At 46.6% G+C, this 15,639-nt stretch overlaps 1 long non-coding RNA gene across 2 annotated transcripts; it reads right to left on the reverse strand.

Moving 5' to 3' along the window:
• Positions 1 to 10,066: 10,066 nt before the first annotated feature.
• On the reverse strand, positions 10,067 to 14,871 carry LOC143273970 (uncharacterized). 2 transcript variants are annotated; one of them, XR_013052344.1, is made up of 3 exons: positions 14,775 to 14,871; positions 14,500 to 14,597; positions 10,067 to 10,735 (listed from the first exon to the last, which is right to left on the reverse strand). It is a non-coding gene; the product is annotated as an uncharacterized LOC143273970 (long non-coding RNA). The 2 variants fall into 2 exon arrangements; XR_013052343.1 differs by having other exon boundaries at positions 10,067 to 10,743.
• Between the last annotated feature and the right edge of the window lie 768 nt (positions 14,872 to 15,639).

Consider the following 15,639-nt stretch of genomic DNA (forward strand, 5'->3'; position numbering starts at 1 on the left):
ACAAACTTCCCCGTGTGATAAATGGACCATCATATAATGAGGGTAAGAAGTGTCCTCCGGAACTCTGAGGTGGGACAGATCCTGAGGGGTGGATGGGCTAGAGGTTCAACACAGCTGGACACGGTTCAGACCATGTAAGCCAGTCAGCTTCAGGCAAACAGCTGTTTCCATTCCGTCTCTGGGATCTGCCTCCAGAAGGTCGAGCCATAGGGCACCAGCCAAGCCCGGGTTGCTCGGAGTTCCTCTGAGCTTCCCTGTGGTCAGGGACTACAGGAGCCCTGGCCTTGGCTGACATTCTTGGAGAGTCAACAAGGCAATAGGCCTCCTCCCGAGGCATGCCTGGCCTGCTCTCCTCCTGGAGTCAGGGAGAGGTACTTGGGAACTGGACACAGACCACGGAGCTGCTGGACCTGCTGGACATTCCCATCCCAACCGCATAAATGAACTCTTATCGCATGTCTGTCACGGGAATCCTCCTGAGTAATTAGATAATTATATTGCAATTTAAAGGAAAGGTGGATTGTGTTTTGGGTTGTTTTTGTTTTTAAAAGAGTCAGAGGCTGGGTGGCCTTCAAGACTGAAGATCCTGCCTGGTAGGGTGGTAAATGCTTGTAATCTCAGCACTTTGAGTGCAGAGGCAGGGGGATTGCTGCAAGTTCAGGCCTGTCTGAGCTAAGCAGTGAGTGTTTGGACAGTCAGGGATATATAACAAGCCCACAAGATAGGTCAGCTTCACCTAATCAGTGGAAAATCTGAAAACAACAAAAGTCCTCCCAAGCCCCGGGCCACAGAGATTTCCACCAGCTGCGGAAGCCCTTTGGTTTGAATGCCTGTTCATTCTTCCTCGGTCCCTGAAACAGCTTTTTGCTACAGGAAAGAGAGCAAGAGTTTGTCTTCTTAAATATTGACTTTCTTGTGCTGATTTTTTCAAAAAACCTTACTCCATTTGCCTATAATCCCTTCTTTGTGGACTCTGGGAACAGAACCTTGGATCTTTCTGGAAGAGCAAGCAGTACTCTCAACCACTGAGCCATCTGTCCAGCCCTGGGGCCTGGGTCTTAATAAGAAGTATTAGATTATGTGGGGGTCTGTCCCCACAGATGGGCTTTGGTCATCCTTGGCGAGATTTGTGATCAGTTCAGCCCCTCGTCCCTTCTCTTGTCTTTCAGTTGCTACTATGTCAAAGCAAGAAGACCTCACCCCACCTCAACGCCATGCTGAAGACCCTTCCCAGAGGTCAGTGCCACACTCAGGACCTCCAAGTCTCCAGAACTGTAAGTAAATACATTTCTCTCTCTCTCTCTCTCTCTCTCTCTCTCTCTCTCTCTCTCTCTCTCTCTCTCTCTCTCTCTCTCTCTTCATTTTGTGATACTGAGGCTTGAGACCAGTGCCTTGGGCCTGTTAGTCAAATGTTCCACTTCTGAGCCAATGGTCTCACCAAACTGCCCAGGCTAGCCTTCAGCTTGGGATCCTCCATCCTCAGCCTCCTGAGCAGCCCAAATGTTAGGTATGGACCACCACACCCAACTAAATTTGATTTCTCTCTAAGTTACTTAGCCTGGAGTATTGCTTCAGCAACATGCATGCGTTATAGCAATGAAATCTGGACTAACGCCTTAAGTGCCTGGCTTCACGCCCTTCAGTCTTACATAGACTCAAGTTTTGGCAAGGAAAACAAAGCTAACACAGAAAGATAAGTAATTACAGAAGCCGGCATGTTCCTATGTGTGTGTGTGTGGCGGGGAAAACCAAAACCAAAAATGACCAGGATGCATGGCCTAGTATCAGAGTGCTCAGAAAGGAAAAGATCTCTGGAGCTGTCATTTCTTTGAGAACATTTATAGAAGTGTGTGTGAATTGGGACTGTAAACATGAGGTGGGATTTCCATGGGAAGAGGGGAGTGGGAGGCCATTTCAGGGTGTGTGAAGAAGAAGGAGCAGGAGAACAGAGAGTAACATTTATGGTTTGGTTAACAAACCAGCCTGACTAGAGAGGACACTAGGAAATCGCTGGTTTTTGAAAAGGCAAAATAAACGGATTTCATTCTAATTGGATTAAAGTACTATGTAAATAACAGAAGTCCTTAGAAGCTTTTTGTATGACAAGTAATGTTTGGAAGAATTCACAGTGGTGTGTTGGGGGGCGGGGTTAAGGGACACCTTTGATTCATTGAAAACTTTAAAGTGACATGGGAAGGAAACACAACCAAAACCAGCTTAAGCAAAAAGAGAATTTTTAGCCGATCACGGTGGGTTTCTCGGGGAGTCTAGCACTCAGGAGGTAAGACAGAAGGATCACCCCTGGTCCAAGGCCATCTGGGCCACATAGCAAGTTGGAGGCCAGCTTGGGTCACACAGACAGACCCTGCTTACCATTCCACAAAATAAAATAAGTAAAAATTCATTGGTTTTGGCCGGGCGGTGGTGGCGCACGCCTTTAATCCCAGCACTCGGGAGGCAGAGGCAGGTGGATCTCTGTGAGTTCGAGGCCAGCCTGGTCTACAGAGCAAATTCCAGGAAAGGCGCAAAGCTACACAGAGAAACCCTGTCTCGGAAAATCAAAAATAAATAATAAATAAATAAATAAAAATTCCTTGCCTTGTGTAGGGGGAAAGCTGGGACTCATTCGTTTTAGTCATGGCTGGATCCAGGAACATACCTCTACAGAATGTCGCCTTCGAGACGGCCTGCAGTCTTTTCGGATGTGCTGGGCAGTGTGATGAGGTCCACAGGCAGCTCCAGCGTCACACCCCCATTAGCCTTCAAGACCAGCAGGAAGAGACGGGCTTCCTAGACAGGGCCTAAAGGGAAGTGCCGGGGCAGACGCCCACGGGCGTGTGTGTGTGTGTGTGTGTGTGTGTGTGTGTGTGTGTGTGTGTGCACGTGCGCGTGCGTGCCTGCCTGCCTTTACCCAACACTATGGGTGGAGGATAGAGGTGGGAGAGGGCATCTGCCATGTTAGAATGGGCCCACCATGAGGAAAAAAAAATTCTTAGCATCAAGCCAAAGAAAGGACTCCCGTTAATCCTATCTCTTTTTGTCCAACTTGGTCTTTCTTCTCTAAAAGATTTGAAATGCTTTGCCGGGGATGGTAGCACACACCTATGCCAGTGTTTAGGAGGCTGAGCCAGGAGAATTGCTGTAAGTACCAGGCCAGCCTTGGCTACATAGTGAGTTCCAAACCACCCAAGGTTACAAGGCAAAAACAACAACAACAAAAACCAAACCAAACCAAACAAACAAACCCTGTGTCAAAACAAACACACAAGAAAGAAAAGGGAAAGAAAGAAATTCCTTGTGAGACAAATCCTGAGTGGCTTTGGCAAGAGATGGCGTCGTCCCGTTAACAGAGCACATCTCTCTACACTGCCTGACCTGGTACTAGGCGTGTAGTAAGCACGTGACTCTCTGTACTCCCCTTCAGAAACGTCTTGTGTTCATCCTTCCCTGAGAATCCCACACCTCTTTCCTGTTCCGTGCCTTCCTGCCTGGCCTTCTCAAGCAAACACCTCACTGGGCTTCCTGCCTCTTAACTGGCCTAACTTCTTATGCCACTGCCGGATTCTCTGTGAGTTCAAGGCCACACATGAGAAACCAGTTGAGGATGGACTGGCTTGTCCAGGACCACCCAGGGAGTGAGAGAATGCAGAAGCCGAGGCCAGAAGACAAGACCCAGGGGAGCCTTAACATTTACGTGCTCGAAGGAAGGACAACCAGCAGAAGACTGCATTTGCAACACCATGAAACGGGATCTGATTGATGCCTGGGATGGTCACCTGCAGGTAATACCGGGAAACTTCGAGGACCGACTTGCTACCCATCCTCCTCTCTCACGGTAGCCTAGAGACTCTATGAGGCAGTGGTGAGATCTGACACATACACTCCCAGGCCCCAGGCGAGCTCAGTAAGAAGCATGGCAAAGTGCGCGGGGAGATCAGCCACCCCACACTGCTCCCACTCGCCTCCGTCCCCAAGATGACAGTCTGGGGACAACCCAAACACTTCAGAGCAAAAGAGCAAAACAGCAGCTCTGCTCAACGCCAGAAGACACAGCCACGACTTCAGTTACAGGAAGGCATGGACAAAACAGGAAGAACCCAGACATCAGTGAGCAAGACTATGAAGATGATGGATCCGTGAGGGAGCATGTGCTGCCCCTTCCCCAGACTCAGCTCTCTCAGTTCCAGCACTGTGGCTTTCTAGATTATTCCTGTGGGGGAGGGGAGGGATCTCGATTGCTCCTTTTGCGTTCCAGGACTGAAGTATGTAATCACGTATTTAAGCCAGTCTGACATGCAGCATCCAGAAGCAATGGCCGCTTAAATGAACAGACCTGCTGGCGCTGTTTACAACATAGAATGACTGTGTGTGTGTGTGTGTGTGTGTGTGTGTGTGTGTGTGTGTGTGCAAGCGCACATGCACATGTGCCTGTGTTAATCCCGGTGTATCCCACATCAAAGCTGAGTTATCTTGGATCTACAGTCTCCTTGTGTTTTACAGTTTTGGGGCTGTTTCTGACAGTACGCCCGCTGCCCTGTTTCTAACCCTGCCTAACTGAAGACTTGGTTTTATAGACACACGCTGATCACCCACACCAGGCAAGGTCTGCAGAGCACACGCAGATGACCAGGCGTGCTGTGCTGGTGAATGACACTTCGGGAAAAGATAAGGCCTGGTTTATAGCATTGGCCCATTTCTGTGGTGTGCATGCTTCCTCCACAGCTGACGCCAAGCTGCTGCCCGTGTAACAACTGGCTAATAAAAACCTTTGGGACAGGGACTAGGGAACTGGCTCCCTGGGTAAGAACACTTACTGTGCTATCAGGATGACCTGAGTTCAAATCCCCAGCACCTACACAAAAAGCTCATTGTGGCTGCATGTGAAACCCAGAGCTGGTGAAGGGGGAGACAGGAAGAGTTCTCGGGCTTGCTGGCCACTTGCTTAGCTATAAGTTCAGTGAGAGACCTGTTGGGCAGTGACGTATCAAGACACCCAATTTCTTCCTCTGCCCTCTGTGCAAGCATGAGCTTGTATACACACACACACACACACACACACACACACACACACACACACACACACACACACAGGGGACAGGCAGGCAGGCAGACAGACAGATGCAAATACACACACAGTCAAAAATGATACAAATCCTTTGGGGAACATATTGAAGGATGAGGTCTGAAGTACTTCAGCCTCAACAGCACCAGCTCTCAGCTCTGGGTGTGAGACCTCATAGGTCCCTCCAGGACAGCTGATCTGCAGCTGAAGTCTACTTGGGGGAAACCAACATCAGATGTCACAAACCCATCAAGGAAACAAGAGTCACTTGTTTGAAGCCACTAAGCTTTGGGGGTGGTTGGTTATGTAGTAGTTAACTGACACACACCTAGGAAGGAAGGAAGGAGGCCTCTCCTCCCCTCTGCCGTAGTCCAGTCCTGTCCACAGCTCTCTGGGCACTTTCCTGATTTCTTTTGTCTACACCGAGACTTCTGGAAACCTGGTGCCAGAAATAAGCACTCATAACTTGTATACTTTTGTCCCTTGGTAGATCAGTGTCACACTTTTCATCAGCCTGGGGGCTGCACGAAGTAGAGACTTGGTTTGGCAGGCAGGTATTAGGAAACGTTTTATTAAAAACTAAAAACTGGATTTTATCACTGTAAGCCAAGCCACTCCAAAGCAGGCAGGGGGTGGGGGTGGGGGTGGGGCTTGGAGCGGAGCTCCGTTGATAAGAGTGCTTGCCTAGTCCCGAGTTCTGTCTCCAGCACTAAACAAGCCAGGCTCAGTGGTACAGCGAAGCCAGCATTCAGGAGGTAGAGGCAGGAGAATTAAGAGTTTAACACCATCTTTGGTTACACAGCGAGTTGTGATCCATCCTGGGGTGCATAAGACGGTGAGCAGGCAACCTTTAGTAGTACCTTCCTCTTCTATTTTAGTGTGTCCTTTGGATACAGATCAACCTTCCTTCCTTCCTGCCTTTCTCTAAAGCTTATGAGTATTTTGTCTGCCTGTATGCCTGTGTGCCATGTGCATGCAGAGCCAGGAGAGGCCAGACAAGGGTATTGGATCCCCTGAAACTGGAGTTACAGATGGTATGAACTACCGTGGGGTTGCTGGGAACCTAACCCAGGTCCTTTGCAAAAGGAGCCAGTGCTCTTAACTGCTGAGCCCTCTTTCCAGCTCCTGGATTACAGACCTTCCTTATGTGTCCCACCATCAGTAACAGACTTTGGACAGTTATAACTGGTGTACTGAATGTTAACAGCGCGCAGTAAGGAGGACCCATTTCTTCCAGGACACCTCACTCTACAGTTGGTGCTTTGCAGGGGTGGTACTCTCCTTTGCTAAGCATCACGGCTAAGCCCCGGTTGGACTTCGCAAAGGCATTATCTTCTCCCATGGATTTCAAAAGATAAGCTCCCTCCCTTTGGATGGTGTACCTTTACCCTGAGTGGAAAATCATTAAAGTGCCAGGAACAGGCTAAGAACAACAGCAAAATCTCCTTGAAAAATCAGTTGTCTAGAGCAAGAAAATCATTATCATAGATGTCAAGACAGTGTTTTCTCCAGTGAGGAAGGAGTTAATGATTAAAGAGGACGCAAAGGGGGAAGCATTTTAACTCTTGCCTAGTCAATAGGATAACATGCTTTTCAGTCTATAATATGTTTTTAAGTATTCATACATTCTTTTTTTTATCGTGTGTGTGTGTGTGTGTGTGTGTGTGTGTGTGTGCCTGCTCGTATGTATGAGTACAGGTAGGAACAAGCCAAGGCACATGCACAAAGGTCAGAGGACAATCATAAGTGTTAGTCTTCCCCTTCCACCTCAAGTCAGGGTCTTTTGTCTGCCACTGCAAATGCCAGGCTAGCTGGTTTATAGACTTCCAAGGATTCTCCCTCCCATCTGGACCTCCCACCTCAGTACAGGAGCACTGTAGTTACAGATGCAGCGGTACCACTGTGCATGGCTTTACATGGATTCAGGGGAGCTGACTGCCGCACGTCTTCATACTTTTGTGGCCCCAATGCGTTGTTTGTTTGAGGCAAGGGTCTCACTCTGTAGCTCAGGCTGGCCTGGACTTGTTTCATAGACCAGCTTAACCTTAATCTCCCAGATGTCCATTTGTCTCAGCCTCCCAGTGCTGGGACTCAAGGTGTGTATGACCATAGCCTGCCATCCCCAGCCCCAGTGCAGTGTGCATGACTGTGGGAGGGTGTCAGATCCCCTCTGGAACCTTAAGCCAAAATAAACTGTTCCTTCTATAAGTGCTTCTGGCCATGGTGTTTCATCCCAGTGACAGAATAGTAACTAACACACCTTACCTATCAAACACCAGAGCTAAGCCTCGCCTGCCTAAAACATATTCGGAACCAAACACCTAGATTAGCCCATTGGGCAAGCTCATCTACACACACCTATTGTACAATCCAGAGTATTTCATTTAACCTCTTACATGTTCCACCGAAAGTCAACAATACATAGCATGGTTATGAGTGCTCATTTCCACCTGATCATAAAGTCAGAGAAGGAGGTCCAACCCTGGAAGGCAGGAACTGTCTATAACACATTCTGCATCCAGTTTTCCTATTGTATCACCTAGGAGCTTGTTAGATGCGAAGCCTGACTCCACTCCGATCTACTGGACCTGCTGACCCTAAAGATGGTTTTGTCTGCACATTGAAGATTGTGAAGCACTGTCCGAGATTAAAAGACCACAAGCCATGGTCCTGAGATAAAAGGAAGTCACCGTATCCAGTACCTCTGCTTTCATCTATAAAGTAGCCATAATCACATAGATATGTCTTCCCTCCCAGGCTGTCTGTGAAGACAGTGTAAATTGATATAAATGTGTTCCTGTGTGTGTGTGTGTGTGTGTGTGTGTGTGTGTGTGTGTGTGTGTGTAAACATCACACAGGTGAGTTATTATCATCATCCCAGGATAGAACCTAGAGATGGTCAGTTACAAAGGAGAAACCATTCTCCCCATCCTCTTACATTCCAGATTTTCTGGAATACCTTCAACCCCAATTTCCTGGCAGCCCCTGCTTCTTGATTCTGCTCTGTCAAAACTTCTTTGCTCTCTCCCTTCACAACCAGATGTGGGCTTCTCCATGTCCACCACCAGGTCTCTGAGGCAGATTATGCTCTTCAGATGGCTCTGGCGTCCCCAGACTGACTATCTGGGAGATCAAACCCATCTGTTTGGCTGTGCCTGCCTTATGACAACACTGTCTAGGCTTAAGGAAGAAGATGAGTTTCAAGATGAGAGAAAGCTAGGCAGGCTGGCCTCAGACACATTCCATTACTCGTGGCTCTTTTGCTTTTATATTTTTGTTTGTGAGCCTAGCCTTTAATGGCTAAGCCATCTCTCCAGCCCCTCTTTTGCTTTTAAAATATATATATTTGTTGTTTTTTTTTTTTTCAAGACAGGGTTTCTCTATGTAGCTTTGCGCCTTTCCTGGAACTCACTTGGTAGCCCAGGCTGGCCTCCAACTCACAGAGATCCACCTGCCTCTGCCTCCCAAGTGCTGGGATTAAAGGCGTGCGCCACCACTGCCCGGAAAAGATAATTTTTTTTTTTTCCGAGACAGGGTTTCCCTGTGTAGCTTTGCGCCTTTCCTGGAACTCGCTTTGGAGACCAGGCTGGCCTCGAACTCACAGAGATCCACCTGCCTCTGCCTCCCGAGTGCTGGGATTAAAGGCGTGCGCCACCACCGCCTATTTTTTTTTTTTTAAGTACCAAGAACTAGCATGGTTTTGTTTGCTGAATAGCTGATATGACATTGGTCTTGACTGTCAATTTGACTGCATTGAAAGATGCCTTGGACTCTGGCAAAGCATACCTCTGGGTGTGCCTATGAGGGCATTTTTGGAGATGATTGGTATTCGGGAGAGCTAGTGAAGCGGAGAGATATATCCTGAATGTGGGTAGCACCATCCAATGGGCTGGGGACCCAGATGGGATAAATGTGGAAGGAGATGAAACTGACCAGTATATGCAAGCTCAAGTCTGAGCCAGTGTGTCTTGTAGTTGGAGTTTTTCTGTGTCCCACAGTCCCGCAGCCGCTCAGACCCAAGTAAACACACAGAGGCTTATATTAATTAAACCTGCTCAGCCATTAGCTCAGGCCTATCATTGACTAGCTCTTACATTTAAACTCAGCCCATTTAATCTATATGTTGCCACGTGCTCTGTGGCTTTACCTGTGTGCCATTACATGTAGATGTAACCAACCATCTTATTAAATAAGAAACACAGAACCAATGCAAAGAAGAAAGCCAAGAGATCAGAGCTAAGAGCCTTACCACCTGCTGCAGCTAGCCTCTTCAGCCAAGAGACCTCTCCAAAAGAGAGCTACTTCCTGTCTGTTTGTCTTTATATAGTCTTTCTGTTCTGCCTTCTCATTGGTTGTAAACCCAAACACATGACTGCCTTGTCACTGCCTGTATGTACAGCCCTCCAGGTCTTCTATGGTATTGAGATTAAAGGCGTGTGTCTCCAATGCTGGCTGTATCCTTGACCACACTACCTAGCTCTGCCTACCAAGTGCTGGGATTAAAGGCGTGTGCCAAGAACGCCCAGCTCTGCTATGGCTTGCTATTAGCTCTGACCCCCAAGCAACTTTATTTATTAACATACAAATAAAATCACATTTCAGTACAAATAAAATACCACCATATTTCCCCTTTTCTATTTTAATAAAAAGAAAAAGGTTATAACTGACAAAAGTGAAACTATATACAAAAGTACAATAATTATATACAATATATACAAGTAATAAATACCTAAACAATGTTTAGTCCATTTGTATTTGACAAATTCAGAGAAAATAATTTCATTATCTATCCTATTTTGGTAAGTCCAAAATGTATCTAATTCATTTTTTATCCTAATTAATCTTTAACTATAACTAACTAACCTTTAACTATAACTAACTAATCTTTAACTTCCTCAGAGACCCAAGAAGGAAATAATATTAACTAACGAAAATAAAAATAGGCAGTGCATGTAAGCAACTTCCAAAAAATTTGTGAGTTGACAGAAACAGCCACCTGCCTGGACAGTCACCTGAGGTTTCTACAGTGCTGGGGCATCATCTTCAGCCTATAGGCTTAGCGTATCTGACAGACTCATTTGTGTAGTAGGATGTACACTAAGTCAACAGTTCAACCTCACATTGGGTGAGAGCAGTCCATGTACCAGAAACACCTGAATTCCACTAGTGTCCTGTCATGATTCAGGATTTTAAATTCTGGAAATTGTTGACGGTTTTTTAATTCAGCTGTCCATTCTTCTTGGCTGTGTATATATGGCTTCATCTCAGCATCCCCTTCTTCTCCACATCCCTCTATTAAATGCCAGTCTACTATTGAGAGACGTGAGCTTTCAGCTGCTGTTCCATTGCACAACAGAAGCCATCGTTCCACTGCCTGTTCAGCTGCCTTTGAAGAAAAGGGCACTGTACCTTTTCCGGATTGCAAAGGCCACTTCAGGGATGGTGCCATATTGTCCTGGCCTCAGAAGATGCCTTTTGATAAAGCCATAACCACACTTGTTTTGGCAAGAATCAGTAGTCCTTTGTTTCGTGTCCTGTCTGTCCATTTTGTCCTGTTGATTTGAGGATACTTTGTTGTCCAGTGGCTAACTTTTGCCACAATGAAAGTTAACTCCATATGCAGTTTCTTCAATGCCCATATTTTCTCTGAAGTAGATTGGTACTGCCAGGAGCCTACATGTCTCAAAAAAGAAAAATTTTTTAAGTTATTAAAACATTTTAAATGCCATATTCTGTAGATCTCTGAAGGGTTTGAAGATGACCTGTCTAAAATATATCTGTTCAATTTTTAAAACATATCTAATATGACTACAAGTTCTATTGTAATGTCTAACTATTAACTTTCATTTTTTATATCCTAATATTTGGTAATAATAACATTCAAGGATCAGAATATTGCATTGTTAAATGAACGGTATAAGTACAATTAGAAATATACATATAGCATTTTCTAGCAATATCAATTTTAATATATATAATTTGTATACAATATAAAACAATCTAATCTAATGCTGCTCCCTAGATGGCAGGCTGGCATCTCCTGACTCAGCCTTACTTTTCCCAGAATTCTCCTTGTCTGCTTATCCTGCCTATACTTCCTACCTGGCTACTGGCCAATCAGGATTTTATTTATCAACCAGTCAGAGCAACACATTCACAGCATGTGGAGAGATATCCACAGCAGTGTCTATTATTGTTACTGTCACCCCAGATGTCAGACCCCAGCTTCTTCATCCTTTCAATGTAGACTCACACCAAAGCTCTCCAGGAAGCTTCTTGGCCTTCAGCCTTGGATTGGACCACATCCTTGTGCCCCCTGAGGCTTCTAGCTTCTCAAGACTGCACAGCTACTAGATCGTCTATCTAGATACCCTGCAGGTGGCCATTGCAGGACTATTCAGCTCCTATTTCGTAAGCCAATCCAATGTTCTTCTGGCCCAGTTTTGAGATATGGGAGCACTAGCTAGTGCCAATGGCATGGACAATCCATTCAGGACAGGTCCTCAGCCCAACTCAAGAAAGCCCATTTCAGCAGAGGTGTCAAAGCCAGTCCTGTGGTCAGAAGTTTGAAGGTGGCACCAACAGAGCTGCTGGTGACACATCCCTTACAAGAAAGCTATAAGGGATCTTATTATTCAAGGTGTCAACCTGGGCCCCAGAGCCCCTGATAGACAGTTCGCACCTCCTAGTTCAGCCCAAGCACTGACAATTAGTTGTGAGGGGTTTTTTTAGATTTATTAATTTTATTATTGGTGGGCATGAGTGCTTTGCCTGCATGTATATATGTGCACCATATGTGTACCTGGTGCTGGAAGAGGCAAAGGAAGGTATGAGATCCCCTGTATAGACAACTGTGTGAGCCCTCGTCTGAGTACTGGGAACCAAACTCCAGTCGTCTGCAAGAGCAGTGGATGATCTTAACCACTGAGCCATCTCTCCAGGCTCCAGCTGTGAGACTTTGGGGGTTTTGTTTTTGTTTTTAGAGTTTTATTTGGTTGTTCGTTTTGTTTTGTTTTGTTTTGTTTTTGGTATTTTTTTATTATTATTATTATTATTATTATTATTATTATTTTACAACACCATTCAGTTCAACATAATAGCCACAGAATCCCCTGTTCTCCCCCTCTCGCCCACCCCTCCCCCCAGCCCACCCCCCATTCCCACCTCCTCCAGATCAAGGTCTCCCCCGAGGACCGGGGTTGACCTGGTAGACTCAGTCCAGGCAGGTCCATTCCCCCCTCCCAGACCGAGCCAAGTGTCCCTGCATAAGTCCCAGGATTCAAACAGCCAACTCATGCAACGAGCCCAGGACCTGGCACCAATGCACAGCTGCTTCCCAAACAGATCAAGCCAACTGACTGTCTCACCCGTTCAGGTGGCCTGATCCAGTTGGGGGCCCCTCAGCCTTTGGTTCATAGATCCTGTGCTTCCATTCATTTGGTTATTTGTCCCGGTGCTTTGTTTTGTTTTTTAAGATAAGGTCTTACTATGTCGCTCTGGCTATCCAGGAGCTCACTCTGTAGCCCAGGCTGGCCTTGAACTCATAGAGATCCACCTGCCTCTGCCTCCCAAGTGCTGAGATTAAAGGTGTGTGCCACCATGTCCAGCTTCTAGCTGTGAAATTTTGAACAAGTTTCCCTAACACACACTATCTGGGTCTAAAATAGTCTCACCTATAAAATAAGGGAAAGGAGATAGGACTTGTTTCTTGGTTTAACATCAGATTTAAATGATTGAAACAGTATCCTGGCATGGTAAAGGCTCCATAAACATTAATTATAGTATGAGTAAAAAAAAGACCAGCTATCACTTTATTGTGGGGAAACAAAAAACATCAAAAGGTGGCTGAAAGCATAGCTCCATGTCCTACCTGTCCAAGTACCAAATACAAGAAAAACCGTTCACGGTTACTACTGTTAGGCTCGTGATTATCTCTACCGATGGTGTGCATGCAGAGAGAAATGTGCAAAGTGGACCTGAACTCCTCCACATGACAGGCCTGCTTGCAAGGCTGCCTCTCGGGCTGCTGCCTGGGAACTTGGATTTTGCTAGCGTTCCCTCCCTGGCGTTCCTCCTCGGCGATAAGAGGCTGGCTGTGCCTAAACTATGCAAACAATTATGGTTTATGCAGAACACCTGCTTTCCTCCTGGGAGTCTCAAATTCGCGCCTGTGCCAAGCAGAGGCTGCCTGGGTGACTGGCCCCCCTCAATAAAAACTTGGATGTTGAGTCTCTAACGAGTTCCCTGGGTGATAACATTTCAGCCAGTTCCCACATGGAGAAGTCCTTGCTGGAGGTTTCACTTGTGTCTGGCTCTCTTGGGACAGCATCCCCGGGAACCTGTGCCCGGGTCTGCCCAGAGCTCACCCTGTGTTCTCTTTGTTATTGCTGAGTGTGCAGACACTTGTCTCCTTGTGTGAGTCCTCATCCTGCCTAGGATTACATGGGTGTCCTCTTAGGGAGTTTCCAAACCTGGGAGTATTTCAGGGAAACCTCAACGCAATGCTGAATCAGTTACCCCTGAAAGAATGTTTTGAGGGAAAACACCACATTATCTAACTCAATGCATTCAATGAACATGTTTTCATAAAAAGACTCAAAAACGCTGAAAACAAACGTTCTTTTAGGTGAGGGGTTACTGGAGATCAGGGAATCAATGCCCACCCCCTACCCCCCCACCCCCAGCACCCCTCCCTCCCGCCACCTTATTCATGCTAGGTAAGCATTCTATCACCCCCAACTCTTGGAGGAACTAGTCCTAAATGAATAAAGGGTACAAATGCCATCGAGCAGTGTTTTGTCATCTTTGACAACGTTTTGGCCTTTCTCTAAAATGCTAAAGACACCAGGAGCCGTCGGGACCTTAGACTCTAACTGCCTTCCACACACTGAAACAGAAAGTAACAGGGCTATCGTTGAAATCTTTAAATCGTTCAGGTCATTATACACTAAAAGCTTTCTCATTCTGCCCCACCCATGTGTGATTTTTTTCCCCCCTCTTCAATAGGCTCTTTTATGAGACAGGGTCTCACAATGTACCGCTGGCTGGCCTGGACCTCAGATGTAGATCACACTGGCTTCACAGTCATAGTTAACCTCCTGTGTTCGGGGGTTATGATTATGTGCCACCACACCTGGTTGAAACAACGGTTTAATTTGTGTGCGTTTTTTCTTTTGTTTAGTTTCACTGTGTTAGGGATTGAACCTAGGGCATCAGGCATGCTGGCCAGATGTTCGCACCACTGGGCTAGACCCTCCCCCACCCCCCAGGTCCATCACCTATAGATGGACTGGCTTTTCTACATAAGTGAAGGGAAATTGCATATTCAATCGCAAATCCTGTATGGTGTGGGAGTTCTGTGTCAATGTGTTGGATGAGGAATGTTCTATCATTTCTGAGTCTGTTTGAAACATAATCAACAAGAATTAGTTGAATACCTTCTTCGTGCCAAGCAGACTTGAGGACTTCTTTGGTTGAACATGAATCCTGTAGCTTGGAAATCCTCATTACAGAAGCCTCTGGAAAATCCCATTCTCTGTGGAAGAGAATCAACAAACTATGTGTTTCAGGGATGTTGTGCTGGGCTTCGTATCCAATGTGCTAGGTGGTGGGGTAGGGGGGTGGTGGGTGGAGGGGGTGGGGATGGGGAGGCAAGAAAACAAATCTTCATTTTACAAAGGCTTAATAAAATGGTACTTTTTTGAGAACTCACTATGGAACTCAGGCTGACCTGCCCCAGCCTGGGAATTACAGCCATGAGCTACCATGCCCAAAGTGGTACTTCTCTCCAGCTGGTTAAATTTAAAACACTGGAAAAAAAATAAAATAAACACTTTCTCATGCAAGGCTCTTCAAATCCAGGCAGGAGCATATTCTTTTGAGGGTGAGCTGATCATATTGGTATGTCACTCATAGGTCTGCAAGCATTTGTCTGCTCTGGAGAGAACTGAGCCCTCCAGGCCTCCGTAGCCCGTCTGGTTCTCATAACAGTGTGGTTTGCATTACTGCTGCTGCTGCTGGCCCCTTCTCTTTGAGTGCTGACAGGTTTCAAGGGAGGGTTGGGCCAAAACTGTTACTATTTTCTTCTTCAAGTTCTGAACTGAGGCAATCCCTGACGTCCCTGTGACTGTTTCTGAGGCGATTTGAAGGCTCCCTTATACAACTGGCAGAAACGACGGAGGCAGATAATAAGTGCATCCAGCTGCAACAGGAAGCAATACAGTTAAGTCAACCCAGTATTTACCTAAGAGCATGGGTGCTGCTGCCTAGCCTACACCCGGTGTCAGGAACAGAAGGCCGCTGGGCTGGCTTCCCTGGGGTGACGGTAAACTAGGGAGGAAAGCTGCTCGGCCTCCATGATGACCTCAACCCAAGAGCCTGGTGCCCGCAGGAGGCTGGAGGAGTCGGGAGGCCCCGTTCCTGCTACTGCTTTTTCTTGGAGTCTACTTGATGCTCACTCCCTGCTGACACAGTGTCTCTGCTTGTTGTGGCTGTGACATCACTTCCCCCTTCTGAAAGAAGAGAGTTTTTGCTGGACAGATAAGCAACCACACAGCAAGTGGACACACTGCTGACGA

Source organism: Peromyscus maniculatus, chromosome 6 (genome assembly GCF_049852395.1).
Source record: "Peromyscus maniculatus bairdii isolate BWxNUB_F1_BW_parent chromosome 6, HU_Pman_BW_mat_3.1, whole genome shotgun sequence".
NCBI lineage: Eukaryota > Metazoa > Chordata > Mammalia > Rodentia > Cricetidae > Peromyscus > Peromyscus maniculatus.